This window comes from Hippopotamus amphibius, chromosome 1 (genome assembly GCF_030028045.1).
Source record: "Hippopotamus amphibius kiboko isolate mHipAmp2 chromosome 1, mHipAmp2.hap2, whole genome shotgun sequence".
NCBI classification, from domain to species: Eukaryota; Metazoa; Chordata; class Mammalia; order Artiodactyla; family Hippopotamidae; genus Hippopotamus; species Hippopotamus amphibius.
In genome coordinates, this window is record NC_080186.1 from 118,318,896 (window position 1) to 118,336,170 (window position 17,275).

At 36.6% G+C, this 17,275-nt stretch overlaps 1 protein-coding gene across 13 annotated transcripts in view; it reads right to left on the reverse strand.

Moving 5' to 3' along the window:
* The window catches only part of ASH1L (ASH1 like histone lysine methyltransferase), a 203,321-nt gene that overhangs the window by 160,734 nt on the left and 25,312 nt on the right, over nt 1-17,275 (reverse strand). The window lies entirely within an intron of this gene.

A 17,275-nucleotide genomic window follows, 5' to 3' on the forward strand; every position in this document is an offset into this window, starting at 1 on the left:
ATAAGCTTTCTGAAGTGTTTCTTCTACAAACTGCCAACCACCCTCCATAGTTAATGACAAAAAATTTTTGAGGTTTGCTCAAGTTACAAAGTTCTTTTGAGAAAACATTTTATTGAAAAACTTGGTCCTAAAATCTCACTCTGCTGTGAACAAAATGTTAATGATATAATTAAATACTCTGGTTCTGTATCTCACATATCAGACATGCATGCTTGACAGCAAAGTATGATAAAATTAAAATTCTGTTTTGTTTGCCAAAAGGTAACTTACACTCCATAACAACAGAATGAATCTGACTGAAAAAAAAATTGTATAGACTGGAAAATCAGTTTTAAAAAAGCAAAAATAATTTAAATTATGATTTAATTGATACAACAGAACAAACATAGTGAAGGTTATGCGCTCATAATCTACGATTTGAGGATCAAGAATAGGATGTTCTGCTCACATCCTTAACTTGTGTGTTTAGAGAATTATGGCGTAGAATTTCACTTACAGAATTAGTCTGGAAACAGAAATACAGCAGGCTATTTTCAACACTCTTGCTATACTAAAAGATTCTGAAATTAACTTGTCATGTACTTACTTAATGAAACAGGAAAGGACTGCCTTATTACATATTAAAAAGGAGCACCCGAACAAAGGAAAGCTTTAAAGTTACACTTTATAAATAACATCAACACAAGAAAAGTAGTTTGTTTTTACTGGATGTGCCTTTGGAGTTTATATACTCGTTTTCACGTGATATGTGCTGGAAAGTTCTTATTATTGTATTACATAGCAGATTTTGAAACTAGTCTGCATGCAATGAAAGCTAAGATGTAGATGGAAATTCACAATTTTGTCCTCTTGTAAACAAATTATACACACTTCTATTGCAATGTTTGTTGATTACAGGTTTCTGGAGAAGCTTGGAGGTTACCATTCTGTCCTAACAAGAGAAAAGTTAAACAAACTGAAAAATTCAACAATTTATATCCATAATAGAAGTGAGGTCACAGGGCAAACTACTGCCCCCAAAACTGGAGTGACTGACAGAGAATCATCATTTACCTGAGCAGAAACCCATGAACTGAAACCCTGGTTGAACGAGTGAGTGCTAGGGTAGGGAAACCTGAACTCTGACAAACTGCTGGGGGCTCAAGTTAGAGAGCTGAAAACTCCAGGAGGACTCAGTTACTGTGATTCTCCCACACTTTTATGAGTTTTATCTGCTGGATCTCTACCACATTCACACAATGAGAAAAATCCCCTCTTAATTCCTACAGTGGAAGGGGAAAACAAACCATTTTGAAATATGCCAGACTATTCTGTTCCTAACAAGATCTGCCCTCAGGAGAAACTATTCACCAGAGCCTAACCTGCTGGGATTTAACAAAGCCTAACTGATCTGGGGGGGAAGAAATTATCCAACTCTGGCCCACTCTAGCCATCCTGTCTTACCTAAGAGGGGAGGGGACACCAAGATGTATTTGTGAAGTTTATAGTCTAGAGGTACAGGCTAACCAAAAGATTGAGACCTAATCATAGGACTAAAGACCGTCCTCTTAGCTACAGACGAGCAAAAGTAAGAATTACATCCAACTTCTCAGAAACTGTGCAAGCAAGAAGATGGTGGAGTGAAATATTTAAAGTGTTGGAAGAAAAAAAAAACCCTAGAAATCTGTAACCTGTGAAATTATCCTTTCAAAGTGAAGAAGAAACAAAGACTTTCTCTGACAAACAAAAACTGAGGGAATTTGTTGCCAGTAGACTTGTCTTGCAAGGTATTAAAATAAATGCTGGAGAGGGTGTGGAGAAAAGAGAACCCTCATTCACTGTTGGTGGGAATGTAAATTGATACAGCCACTATGGAAAACAGAAAGGAGGTTCCTTAAAAAACTAAAAATAGAGCTACACATAACCCAACAATCCCACTACTGGGCACATACCCAGAGAAAACCAGAATTCAAAAAAACACATGCACCCCAAAGTTCAGAGCAGCACTATTTACAATAGCCAGGACATGGAAGCAACCTAAATATCCATCAACAGAGGAATGGATAAAGAAGATGTGGTACATACATACAGTGGAATATTACTCAGCCATAGAAAGGAATGAAATTGGGTCATTTGTAGAGATGTGGATGGACCTAGAGAGTGTGAGTTAAGTCAGAAAGAGAAAAGCAAATATCATATAATAACACATATATGTGGAATCTAAAATGGTACAGATGACCTTATTTGCAAAGCAGAAACAAACAGACACAGACGCAGAGAACAAATGTGTGGATACCAAGGGGCAAAGGGGTGGGGAGGGAGGAATTGAGAGACTGGGATTGACACATATACATTATTGATACTATTGGCAACTATAAATTGGCACTTGCCATCTACCTACTACAATGATTAAACCACACGTGCTGCTGCAGCTGCTGACCTTCAACATTCCCTGAAGGGAATTCAGGGTGGAAACCAGGAATGAGGCACTCTCTGCTTTGGAAAATGGGCGGAACAGGTCTTCAGATAGTTGTTTTCAGGAGCTGATTTTATGAGCCCTCATATCTAGAAAAGCACTAAATCCCTACATGGTAACATCTGCTCCTGGTGACTAGCAGAAACCCCCTACAAAAAAATGTTTGATTGCATGTACTCCTCCTTCACCAAGAACACATATATACTAATCTTCCCCCCTGCCTCTTTGGAACAGTTTCTCAGAGCGATCTGGGATGCTGTCTCCCGGGCTGCATTCCTCATTTTGCTCCAAATAAAAACTCGCAACTCTCACGTTTTGCAATTTTTTTAAGTCAACACTATGTACAAAATAGACAGCTGAATGGGAACATACTGTATAGCACAGGGAACTCCACCTAATGCACTGTGGTAACCTAAATGGGAGGGAAGTCCAAAGAAGTTATTTAGAGAGAAGAAAAATAATATAGGTGAGAAACTTGTATCTACATAAAAGAAAAAAAGACCACTGGAGAAGAAAAAGTGAAGGTAAAATAAAAAGTTTTATTTTTCTTATTCTTTCTTTTCCCCCTTTTTTGGCCATACCTCGCAACATGCGGGATCTTAGTTCCCTTCCGCCACCAGGGATCAAGCCCTGTGTCCCCTACAATGGAAGCGCAGAGTCGTAACCACTGGACCACCAGGGAATTCCCTATTTTTCTTATTCTTAATTGATCTAACAGATAACAGTTTATTTAAAATAATAATAGCAACAATGTAGTCAATAATGTATGATTATGTGTATGTGTATCCTTACAAGTGAAATGAATGACAATAATGATAAAAGAGAGAAGGAAGGGAAGGGAGGAATTTGTGTTATTTTATTATTATAAGGCATCTGTGAAGCAATACAGTGTTATTTTAAAGTGGATTTAGATTCACTGTAAATGTATATTGCAAACTCTAGGACGACCACTAAAAAAATTAAAGAAAAATGCTTAAGGACAAATTTCTCCCAAGTGATTGTATGGAACATAAATTACCTGCAAAACTACGTTAAGGGGCTTCCTAGGTGGCGCAGTGGTTGAGAATCTGCCTGCCAATGCAGGGGACACGGGTTCGATCCCTGCTCAAGGAAGATCCCACATGCCGTGGAGCAACTAAGCCTGTGTACCACAACTATTGAGCCCATGTGCTGCAACTACTGAAGCCCACGCGCCTAGAGCCCGTGCTTCGCAACAAGAGAAGCCACGGCAATGAGGAGCCTGAGCACCACAATGAAGAGTAGCCCCTGCTCACCGCAACTAAAGAAAGCCCGCGCACAGCAAAAAAAAAATCCAACACAGCCAATAATATAAATAAATAAATAATAAATAAATAAATAATTGTATCCCCCCCCCAAAAAAAAAACTATGTTAAAAATTAGGACTGTAAGTAAGGCAAGAATCTTAAGTCTACTTATGAAAATATTCAGAAAACATCTTCAAGAAATGTGCAGAGGTTCATTTGTGCCATACAATCAAAAGGAGAACCAAAACATCTGAGAATGGGGCTTGGGGGAGGAGTCCCAAAATAAAATTATTAAAGAAAATTTAACATATAATTAAGTCAAGTATTTTAATATAAAATCACAAAAATTTTTCTTTTCAAAAGTAGACCACTATGGGCTTTTCTTAAATTACAAAACCATTAATTAGGTGCTGCACTTGAACTCTATATTCTGGACTAAAGCCCAAAATCTATGCTAATTCTTATTATACTATATCGCCCCCATTACAATCAAGAGTCAGCCAAAATATATTACTAGAAGAAGTTTAACTCCTTCAGAGACTATTATAATAAAAGAATAGTAATAATAATATGGAGTAGCTCTTCTTGCTATTGAATGGAATTTAAGAAACAAGCCTTTTTAGATTCTTCTTTATACCTAGTTTATTCCTAAAGCGTAAAATTACCACCACAGCTCCTATCTAAATTAATCTATACTCTTTCTCTCGGGATTTCTCCCCCCAAATCCCTAACAAACTAACAGGGAAAGAGGGCCAGTTTAGAACAATGTCTTCAGTGGTTTAGACTCACAAAGTGAAGTTAGACAGGAAAAAAAAATCTCTTTCATCAGATATTCAACCTTTTGTCCCTAATTTATGAAGTTTCATAAAAGCTCTGGGTTTGTCATCTCATCATATAGGGCCTTCAATTCTGATGTCTTCCCAAAATTCTTCATTCATTTCTATGCAGCTATACCTCAGAATTTATTAGCAATGTGCACTTATGGAGCAGCCCATATGTAAAGCATCTCTGGAATGATTTACAGTCATGAACAGACAACCATAAAAAGCAGCATGTGAATTAGTGAGTCAACGTGATGATATTTAGGCTTAATTCTCTGGGACTAAGGAAGTAATGCCTTCTATCAATTTGTTTCAATAATGACTTTTTCCATTAGCAAGATCAACAATGAAATGAGAAACATTCACATTTACCATACCTCATTACTTACACCATTAAAACTAACCACAATACAGACTCAAGCAGATATCCCCAACATGCTACACTTGAAAAGAAAGTGAACTGCTCAATCAGCCAAAAGCAGCGCTGATTAGAGAAGTTTCTACTACAAAATGAAAGCAAGAATTGAGGCTGAACCTGATGAAATTAATTATGGTAGTTTTAATCTCCCTGGTACATTTATAACAGAGGCTGCAATGTGCAAAAGAAGGGATCTGCCCTTCCCCTCCATTTAGGAGAGCTTATGCTTCTACAAGTGATATTTTGGGAAAAGAGTGGCACTTTCCATGTTTTGCCTCCAAGGCTTAGGGCAGATTGTGGCTGCCCCCTTAGTAGTCTGTTTCGTATGTGTTAAAGAGAGAAAAGAAGGCTTTACTGAAATGTGAAGATCTGGGAGAATCTGCATTAATAGCCTCTGCCCTGGAGAAGCTGGGCTCTGTGCCAACCGTTCTCTTCTTCTCTACTACAAAACAATTCTAGTTCAAGCAGCTTCCAAAGTAAACGATCAGTATGAAGGGAAGACAACAGAATTCCACTTAAAGCAGAACCTGGAGGTACCTACATACCATCAAGTCTTCCTGCTTGAATAACCTTTGACAACAAGAACATGGGAATGGAAAGGTAACAGTGGGATAATGTGGACTTGAATTCTGGACCTTTTCATAAGTTGTTATAAGAAAGACTACACTCATAGATGGCACTCAGCTCACAAGTTACCCGTGAGAAGAATGTGACCATCTTCTATTTACCAAGTCTCAAATTCACTGATAAGGGCTAAGGAGCCTACAAACAAAAAAATGGTTTAAAAAAAAAAAAGGTACTGCATAAACATAAACCAGAGAGCAGTAAGAATAAAACAGTTTCACCTGGCTGGAGACAAAGTCTCCCTAAAACCAAGTTCATACTGAGTTTATGACTAATCTCTCTATCCAAAGCTTTATTCCCTTTCTTGTTCTGCCCCTGTTCCCCTCAGGAATAAGGAGTATCAAAGAAAAGAGGGTACTGAAACCAAACAGGACTCTGTGGAGCCTTCCTGGGTACCAAAGCGCCTCCGTGTCCCCGTTTCTTGTTTGTAGGAAAAAAAGTCTCTTAGGCCTTCCAGGAGTTCCAAACAGTAAACTCAAGAAGTTAACGATTAGGACAATAGTCACTGGACTCCTAGTTCCTCCTGAAGGGACATAGATAACAATCTGGTGTATATCTCTGAGCTGTTCTTTAGAAAGTAAGACCCCCACCCAGGTGGAAGATGGTGACTACATGCTGACCACAAGCACCTAGACCGCAGACTGGTTGGAACCCAGAAGGTTGAGTCCGGAAATATCACCCTGTTACCTTACCACCAACCAATCAGAAGAAAGTCCACGAGCTGCTCATTCTCCTTGCTTGGAGATAAACCCTTACTTTGCTGCAAACATCCGCTGTCAGAGTTTGGCTTTGTATGTGGACACAAGAGCCCTCGCTTGATAACAATCTGGTACCACCTTTTAGTGGATGAATCACTAAGAAGTGTTTAAATGCATTCAAAAGGTATCTGACTACTGAAAATGTTTTCTTAAACTAAGACCCTAATGTGGGGTTGTTTTTAAATGGAGATAACATAGACAACTTAGTTCACCACTCTGTGCTGTGGAAAGGAAAGGAAAGTTTTTGTTTGACCTATTATAATGGCAGTCAACCAAAGTTGTGCCTTACCAGGAAATTTATAAAACAGCCACAACCCATAGCATTACTACCAATAATACTTCTTAAAATTAACAAATTACAGATTGTTTTAAATAGACCTAAAAGCTTTAATATACACTTTCAGTAAATGAAAGAAGAGAAAATATTTACGAGTAGGTTCAGTTATGAAAGTTATATGTACAAGCAAACAAATTCTCTTTGTCCCCAAGCTATACTTTAAGGGCAGTATTTTTGGTGGTGGTGGTAGTATTTGTTTTATGCTTACAGATATATACCCACAGTCTTACTGAACTATTTTTAAAGCATGTTCTCTGCTGATCATGAAATGCAAAAACTAAAAGGTCACTTTGACACTTACGGAGCATTCACTAGTAAAAGAAAAACAAACTCATAGTTACAATATAATATGATGTATGTTAAAAACAGAGAAACACATGCAATGGAAGCACAGAAGTTAGAGTAACTAACTCTGCCTGGGAGGATTCAGGGAACATTTCAAAGAACTGGGTGACATTTGAGCTGAGTCTTTCCACTCCCTCATCCTACTTCCCCTCTCTATTGCATGCTGAAACTTTTCTCTTTTTGCTTGTCATTTAGGAACTTAGTAATATTAAATTTATTTTTCTAATTTCTCATCTTTATCTTAGACAATTTACTTCAAGACTGAAACAGAAGAAAACAATGTCACCAAGTATGCCTAGGAGAATTTCCACTTGTTTGAGAATTCCTAAAGGTCGTAATTAACACACAGCTTAAAAAGAAGTTAAGCAAGCTCCCCTGTCTTTGGCTTGTAATTTTCAGTATCTACCTGTGATTTCTTGAAGCAGTCTTCTGTAGCTCCCTACACATGCAATCAAGGGCTAGACAAGGAAATGCAGGATAATCACACTCAGCAATTTTGCCAAAAAATGAAAAGGTGGGCTTCAGAAGTAGGCTCCATCTACTTTCATTGTTTTTACTGGGAAAGCTACTACTGAATCCCGCAGTAGTTAGGATCCTCTTTTTCCCTTCACATATATACTCAGATATTAGTAATTCTATATAGCTTGGCTAAAAACAGCTTAAATAGTCTAGTGTATATATTTACCATCTGTTAATTTTTTGTCAAAATGCTTCTGTGCACCTCCTAAATTCTGACTTCCTAACGCAATAGCAGAACTTTATTGCAAGCGCGTATACTTGATTTTGAAATGTTTTCCAAAGACAAAGGTAAAATACACAGAGCAGATCAGGACTTAGCTGTTAAAAAATAAAGAGTAGAAAAAGACCAAATTTAATAGTTCATAACTTGTTTTGTTTAAAGAGTGAGTTCTCATTACTCTTTCACTTTAACAGTACTTATTTCTGACATCTTTGAGACATTATCTTCTTTTGCTAATCTGTATTCCCTCAATTTAGATAATAGATTTTGGAGAAACCAAAGCCTTAGGAACACCATAAATCCAGCCTGGAGAAAGACTCATATTTATATTAAAGGGTTCCAAGGAAGCCGCAGTTAACATGCGAACTACTGCCCCTTTCCGTCTTTACCCAATCATATATACCTCTCTTAACATCAAACATTAGGCACTTGCTGGTGTAAAGTGATATTTATAACGAAGAAGCAAAGGCTATTAAAAAGATCTTGTATGACACCTTCGTATTTTTCTACCTTTTAGTTGGGGGAAGGAAGAAGGAGTTATCAGGCATACAACAAAAGTTTCCTTTCCTTCTTGTAAGAGAATTCTTAACTGCTAGATTTTCAAGTAGCTGGTTTCAACAACAACAAAAAAAATACACATGTACCTTTAAACAGACCAACAACAACCAAGGGTCATTCTGAGCTTTGGCAGCTGTACCCTGAATCCCCAATGCACCTCACTTCCGTTCCCCCCTTAACAGTTAAATCCTTGCAACTCATCCTTAAACCTGATCTCTAATGCCATCTACTGTTGCAGTTCTGTGTCCTCCAGAAGCTCTACCAATGTGCTCTAATATTATTCCTGCCTGACTTTCACTCCTGTATGAAGACCAAGGTAGTTCACTATTAATAGATTTATAAAATAAAGTTCAGGTACTGTATCTTTGGTAAGATTTAACATTACAGTTATAAATGACAGGGCTCCTAATTACTACAACTACAAATAATCCTAAATTTCTCAAATAGCAATTTTAATTTTAAAATGTTTTCTCTTTCTAAGAGGAATACTAATATAAAACAGGATCACAAAACTTAAAAAACAAAGAAAAAATCCTAAGAACAAATCAATATGCTTATGCAATTTTCGCTTTAAAATCTTATAGCATGAAAAGCAACACTTTATTATTTTAAAATTAAAACCCACTTTGTAAGTCAGAACAGAGAAAAAAACTTCAACCCAAGATTCGATACAAAGAAAAAAGTTGACAAAAAATGAAGTGGAGGCTCCCTAAACTTTTTTTTTCATCTTTATTGGAGTATAATTGCTTTACATCGTTGTGTCAGTTTCTACTGTGTGCAACACAAAAAGTTTTTAAGTTCCCCACTTATCTTCCATTCTTTATTACTTTCTTAGTACTCACCTACACTAAAAAGCTGTCAAATTCTTGCTTTATAGCACAACTGACAAACATCTAGGAGACATGTTAAATCTGCCTTTGCCCTTTACTATTTACTTTGCCCCCAAAGTTCTTCTCTTTCCAGCAAATTCTAACAAAGATGTCAACATCTAATTTTAAATATGAGTTCCTCTGTAAAGCTTTCCATGCATATTCTCCTGCTTATCACCTTCTCCCAACAATTCTGTGATTCCATAAACACTCCATATGTCTATTATGGGAGTCATCATATTACATCATAATTATTCATTTACTGCACAGGACAGGCACTCAAATATTTTATGGAGGAATAAATAAATAAAAGAATGCGATGAGTCTGGACTAGAGAGTATGCTCAAAATTAAGTGATACAAAATTTGACCCTCTTTTGTGAAAAGTACAAAGTAAAATATTAGTCCTATGATTAGTTTTCTAAAGTATAATAGACAAAATAAAAATACATATTTAAGGTAATGAAAATGTTCTGAAATTAGACAGTGGTGACTGTTGCACACCTCTGTATGCAGCTAATATATTGAATATACTAAAACCCACTGAACTGTACACTTTAAAAGAGTGAATTTTATGGTATTTGAATTGTATCTCAATTAAGATTATACACATCTTATCTAAAACCCTAATCTACTATAGGGCACAATGTAAAGGCACTACTATATGCATGCAGAAAACATAATAAACTACTGCTATTTAACAGATAATGCCAAGGAAAGAAGAGCCAAAACCTAAGTAATAACAAACCCATTTTTTTGCTCAACACTTCATTTCAAAGCAATTGGAATTTGTGTGAAACAATTTAAAGACTGCTAGGCAAATTAACCATACTGAGCAAGAACAGAGATAATGGTTGTTATTATTATCTGTATATTTTCTTACTAAAGAAACGACATTAATCTATCAGTTCTATAATTTAATAAAATCTTAGGCCAACAAGCCTTAATTAGAATACTTGGATTCAATGAGGGTTTTAATAATTCTCTATAAAAATCACTTCAGTGAAATTCAAAGTTACATCTTCAGTGGACGATTTCTTAATTTATTAAGTCAGCACAGTCATTTCTTTTCTAAAAAGAAAACTATCTTTCAGCAGGGAAACTATAATTACAGCTGTAAATTTAGTTTATAATTCATTGTGCTCATTCAATCCACTCAACTACAGTAAAATGACATCAAATAAACTAGTCAATGACAAAAACTTAGCACCAAATCTCAATGCCATCTGACCTAATTTATAATCAGTATATAGTGGTATTGAAATATCCCCCCAATCCCTCTCCCCTCACACAAGCTTCAGTTTTAATCACCTGCTACAGGAAACAGGTATTTTAGTTTTTTTCATTTGTTACAAAAGCACTTTTTTTTTTTAGCTTAGTATCCTAAGTAAATTAAGGTCACATATAACTAGCTATGCTACACAATTCCAAAACGGGAATTTTGCTTAAATACTAAAAAGGAAGGTAACACTGCCTCTTCCCCTTTTACGTTGGTGTGTGACAAATACAAGTAAACATTATGACTTCAACCTACATTTTCACTTTCTAAAACACTGCAATAGAAGAATGACTATACAATTCTGACAACTTATGAAATGACACAGACACTACATGAAGTTACAAGACAGCCAAACCCAAACTTTTACAGGAAATTGAGAAGAAAATATTTCTTCCCACTATAGACAAACAAAAATGAGACTGGAAAATCTATTATAAAATTAATAATGAACGTATTTCTTAGCAAACAATCAGGTGATTTCCACTCTAGCCATATGACAGGCTAAATACCATAAAGTTCCATCTACTACAACAAAATAACTCAATCCAGCATAAGATGTTTGTTGCACTGTGGCCTCAGAGGAAGTAATAAAAATCTCCAAGGGTAACAAAAGAAAAAAAAAAAAAGAAGGCTGATTTAAGTAGGCATAGTTCCCCAGAGGGTAAAATGCACCAATCCACCGCCTAGAGATAAAATAGGGACCACCCCCCCAGGAAAGGTGTTAGTAACACACCCTAACTCCTGGCAAAGCAAATTCAGAGCTTCTCAAGGAAATCATCTACCAATTAGGTTCCAAGTTCAACCACAGATAAAGATGAACAAACTATGAAGTTTATAATCAATTGGACAAGTTCTAGAAAAAAATTCTATTTTTATTAAAATCACATGAAGCTTATAAACTAACAGGCAATAATGCAAGGAACATTCTAAAACATGAGTAATGAGGAAGGATTAACCCTACCAGATATAAAACATAATAATTAAAACTATCATGCTGGCAAATAAATAGAGACCAATGACACAAAGTGGGAAATCAGACCAGAGTCAAGTACACATGCAAATTCGGTGTATGGTAAAGGTAGTGTCTCAAATCTGAGGACTAAAAAAAAAAAACTTCTTAATAAAAGGACAACTTGCAGCTATTTGAAAATAGATAAACTTGGATCTACAACTCATATTACACATCATGGTAAACTCCAAATGGATCAAATATTTATATATTTAAAATGAAACATTAGGGACTTCCCTGGTGGTGCAGTGGTTAAGAATCTGCCTGCCAATGCAGGGCATACGGGTTCGATCCCCAGTCCAGGAAGATCTCACGTGCCATGGAGCAACTAAGTCCATGTGCCACAACCACTGAGCCTACACTCTAGAGCCCTCGAGCCACAGCTACTGAGCCCGTGCACCACAAGTACTGAAGCCCTCAGGCCTAGAGCCCATGCTCCAAAACAAGAGAAGCCACCGCAATGAGAAGCCCATGCACTGCAATGACGAGTATCCCCTGCTCGCCACAACTAGAGAAAGCCCGCGTGCAGCAACAAAGGCACAAAGCAGCCTAAATAAATAAATGTAAAATTAAAAAAATAGAAAGAAACTTAGGGAATTCCCTAGCAGTCCAGTGGTTATGACTTGAGCTTTCACTGCTGTGGACCTGGGTGCAATCACTGGTCAGGGAACTAAGATCCCCCAAGTGTGTGGCACAGCCAAAAATAATAATAATAAAGTGAAACATTAAAAAATTTCCATTAAAAAATATAAGATCATTCATAAACTTGGAGTGAAGGCTTTTCTAGTGATATGTCAAATTCTAGAAGCCATAAAAGGAAAGATTTATTAATTAAATTCCGTAAAAAACTAAAGACTTATGCATGGCAAAATAAAAAATAAGCAAGGTCTGGGCTTCCTAGATGGTCCAGTGGTTAAGAATCCGCCTGCCAAAGCAGGGGACATGGGTTTGATCCCTCCCCCAGGAAGATCCCACACGTCGAGGAGCAACTAAGCCTGCGCACCACAACTGTTGAGCCTGCGCTTTAGAGCCCATAAGCCACAACTATTGAACCCATGTGCTGCAACTACTGTAGCCCACGCACCTAGAGCCCATGCTCTGCAACAAGAGAGACCGCGGCAATGAGGAGCCTGCGCACCACAATGAAGAGTAGCCCCTGCTCACCGCAACTAAAAGAAAGCCCATGCACAGCCAAAAAAAGACCCAACACAGCCAAATAAATAAATAAATAAATTTATTTAAAAAAATAAATAAGCAAGGTCTAAAGACTAATGACAACCTGGAAAAAAAAATACCTGTCACTTATATTTCAAAGGGCTAAAGAAGCTCTCTTAGTTTTTGTACAGAAATCCTCCAGAATACACTAATATATACAAATAAATACATCATTTGCCATCAGGGAAATGTAAAGCAAAACCACGGTGAGATACAACGTCATACCCTTTAGGATGGCTATTATTTAAAATACACATATATACACACATACACACACATAGAAAATAATAAGTGTTGATAAGGATTTGGAGGAACTGAAGCCCCCCTGCATTGCTGGTGGGAACATGAAATGGTATAGCTGCTATGGAAAACAGTTTGGCAGTTCCTCAAAAAGCAATAATACTTCTAAGTATATTACCCAAAAGAAATGAATACAGGAATTCAAACAGATGCTTGTATACCAATGTTCACTGCAGCATGTTTTCCAATAGCCAAAATGTGAAAGCAATCCAAGTGTCCACAGATGATGAATGGATAAACAAAATGTGGTATAAAAGTACAATGGAATATTATTCAGCCATGAAAAGGAAGAAGTTCTGGTACATGCTGTAACATGGATGAACTTGAAGACATAATGCTAAGTGAAATAAGCCAGACACAAAAGGACAAATATTGTACGATTCCACTTACATGAGGTACCTAGAATAGACAATTTCACAAAGACATAAAGTAGATTACAGGTTACCAAAGGCTTAGGGGAGGGGCACTACAGAGTTATTGTTTAATGGTTACAGAATTTCTGTTTGGAGTGATGAGAAGGTTTTGGAAACAGATAGTGAGGATGGTTGCTCAACACTGTGAATGGAATTAGTGACACTTAATTTACACTTAAAAATGACCAAAGTGGCAAATTCTATATTAATATGTTTTACAACAATTAAAAAAGAGTAATAATGCAATATACCAAACCCCACTGAACTGTATAGTTTAAATGGGTGGATGCTATGATATGTGAATTATATCTCAATGAACATATTTTAAAAAATACTCACATACCAAGTCAGAACCGTTAAGAAGGTATCAGGAATCTATACTTCTAATAAGTATCTTACACATATATCTTGGTATATACTTGCAAGTATTCTATAAGATAGTTTCTTAGAAATGACACTGTGAAATCAAAGAACTGTCCATTTTTCATTTGTGATAGATACAAGCAAACTACTCTCAAAAAGTATGGTATCAATATATCCTCCACCAACAGTGCATGAGTGTGCTTATTTCCCCTACATTCTTGCCAACAATGAATGTTATGATATTTTTTAGTTTGCCAAAATGTAATACAGAAAGATAACTCCCAAAAGTAATTAAAAATAAACTAGGACTTCCTAGGTGGCGCAGTGGTTAAGAATCCGCCTGCCAATGCAGAGGTCTATGGGTTCGATCCTAGCTCCAGGAAGATCCCACATGCCACGGAGCAACTAAGCCCGTGTGCCAAAAAAAAAAAAAAAAACTAGGACTTCCTAGGTGGCACAGTGGTAAAGAATCCGCCTGCCAATGCAGGGGACACGGGTTCGAGCCCTGCCCTGGGAAGATTCCACATGCCACGGAGCAACGAAGCCTGTGAGCCACAACTATTGAGCCTATGCTCTAGAGCCCGTGAGCCACAACTACTGAGCCCATGTGCCGCAACTACTGAAGCCCATGCACCTAGGGCCCGTGCTCCACAACAAGAGAAGCCACTACAATGAGGAGGCTGCACACCACAATGAAGAGTAGCCCCCACTCGCAGCAACTAGAGAAAGCCCATGTGCAGCAATGAAGACCCAACGCAGCCAATAAATAAATAAAATAAATAAATTAAAAAAAAATTTTTAATAAATAAATAAACCAAGACATCTTAAAACTTACACAGTGCTGTATGTTAATTACATCCCAATAAAACTGGGGGAAAATACATTAAAAAAAATAGGACCCTTAAAATCAATAACTTATTGGACTTCCCTGGTGGCACAGTGGTTAAGAATCTGCCTGCCAACGCAGGGGACACGGGTCTGATCCCTGGGCTGGGAAGATCCCACATGCCGCAGAGCAACTAAGCCCATGCACCACAACTACTGAGCCTACACTCTAGAGCCCACGAGCCACAACTACTGAGCCCGAGTGCTGCAACTACTGAAGCCTGCACACCTAGAGCCCCGCTCCACAACAAGAGAAGCCACTGCAATAAGAAGCTCGAACACCACCACAATAGCCCCTGCTCGCCACAACTAGAGAAAAGCCCACAAGCAGCAACGAAGACCCAACACAGCCCCCCCAATATATATATATAAAACTTTTAATTAAAAGACATGAAGAGCATCTAATACTTCTCAAAGGAATGAACTAAACTTTAAACTTTTAGTTATTAATATGCCAGTTCCAAAGCTGTAGACTGAAATTTTTAAAAAATAAATGACATATCTGAATCACTCTAAATAATACAGTCCATGAGTAAACTACTATAAATTTAACAATATGTTACGTAATTCAAGAAAGGGAAAATTTCACTTTTGGAACTGAACTTCAGTTTTGCCATTAAGAATTACATAAACAGTTAACAATCAGTTAGTACTAACCATGACAAATTACTTTTTTAAAGGGTCTTGTTTTTTGCCCTCTGAGCAGTGCTGAAAGAAAAGTTCTATTAAGAAATAAAATATATGATCTGTATTTCTATGTTTTTACTAGAAATCTAAGGCCTAATATTTGCTTTAAAAGCAGCACTGACAAAAATTCAACTACTTTTGAAAAACGGGGCGGGGTGTGTGTGGAATGTTTTGGCTGTGTTTGGTAAAGCCTTGCTTTAAAATAAATAAAATGAAACCTCCAAGCTTTCTTAGGCTACCAACACGCCTTGTAATAGTTCATATTTCTCTCCTTAGCCACTGATGCTTAATCTTTTTGGAGTCATGAACGCTTTAGAGAAACTGGTAAGAACTGTGTAAAAACGCATCCAAATAAACACAAAATTGACTGTCATATTCTGAGAGCAACCACAGATAACCAAACCCTTCCAGAGATCCCAGGTTGTAAAGCCATACCTTAGGCTGTAAAAAGGAAAAGGACATTCACAAAATCCCATCACGTGCTAAATACTAAATAAAAATTTAATTTTTTTAAAATTGAAGTAAAGTTGACTTACAATATTGTGTTCATTTCAGGTATACAGCAAAGTGATTCAGTGTTTTTTTTTCCAGATTATATTCCATTATAGGTTATGACAAGATATTGAATATAATTCCCTGCTCTATACAGTAAATTCTTATTGCTTACCCATTTCATGTATAGTAGTTTGTATCTGTCAATGTCCCTCTGTCTCTCCCTCTCCCCTTTGGTAACCATAAATTTGTTTTCTATGTCTATGAGTCTGTTTCTGTTTTATATAAAGATTCATTTATATTACTTTTATATTCCACATATAAGTGATATATAATATCTGTCTTTCTCTGTCTTACTTCACTAAGTATAATATTCTCTAGGTCTATCCATGTTGCTGCAAATGGCAAAATTTCATTCTTTTTTTTTTACAGCTGAGTAATATTCCACTGTGTATATATACATGCATATATTCCACTGTGTATACACACACACACACACACACATCTATATACATACATACATACACACCACATCTTATCTTAAGTCAATCGTCTGTTGATAGGCACTTGTGTTGTTTCCATGTCTTGGCTATTGAAATTTAATTCTTTATATACCCATTTAATATAGGCATTAATAGTCCCATGTTATAAATGAGAAAACCACAGCTCAGTAAGATAAATCAAATAGCCTGTGTACAGTTATTAAGCCAGGATTTGAATTTGGTTCTTACTCCATAATTCATGCTCTTTCCATTATTTATGAAGAACTAATTTAGAGGGTAGAAATATATTCAACATCCTATGCTAAAGTAACTGCTGAAAACAAATATCTACCTATTATCAACAGTTTTGTAAGTATACAGATAGCTTTCCTCAGGAACCACAAACTATATTCTGCTACAAACAATATAAGTAGGATATAAACTACTTATATATTAGGAATAAGTATGTATTGTGGGTGAAATCTTTTCAGTACAAAACCTCATTATTAGCACTATTTAAAAAAAAAAAACTATAGAAAGATTACTAAAGACAATCATCTTGAAGCCCTTTAAAAATCAGCTGTGCACAACAAACTCTAACACTGTCTCAAGTAAAAAGGTCTAGATAAAAATTTTTTTTAATCCACCTTTTGAAAATTCTTGAGGTCAGCAGGAATAGAACCATCCTGAAAGGTAGGTGGTACTGTAATCATTTAACATCTTTGACCCTCAGTTTCTTCTCTATTAATTTGTCTCTAGTCACACTGTAAATAGGAAGACAAAATTTAACTCTAGGTTTCCTAACTAAAAATCCAATATTCTTCCCACTAGGCCATGTGGGAGCAGCGATCTGCATAAGCCCCATTTAAAATATTTGCCATAATTTTACAAATTCAAACACATACATGGTTATACTATCGCTCACATCTCTGACAAGCCTCAAAGCCTGTTTTAGGCTCACA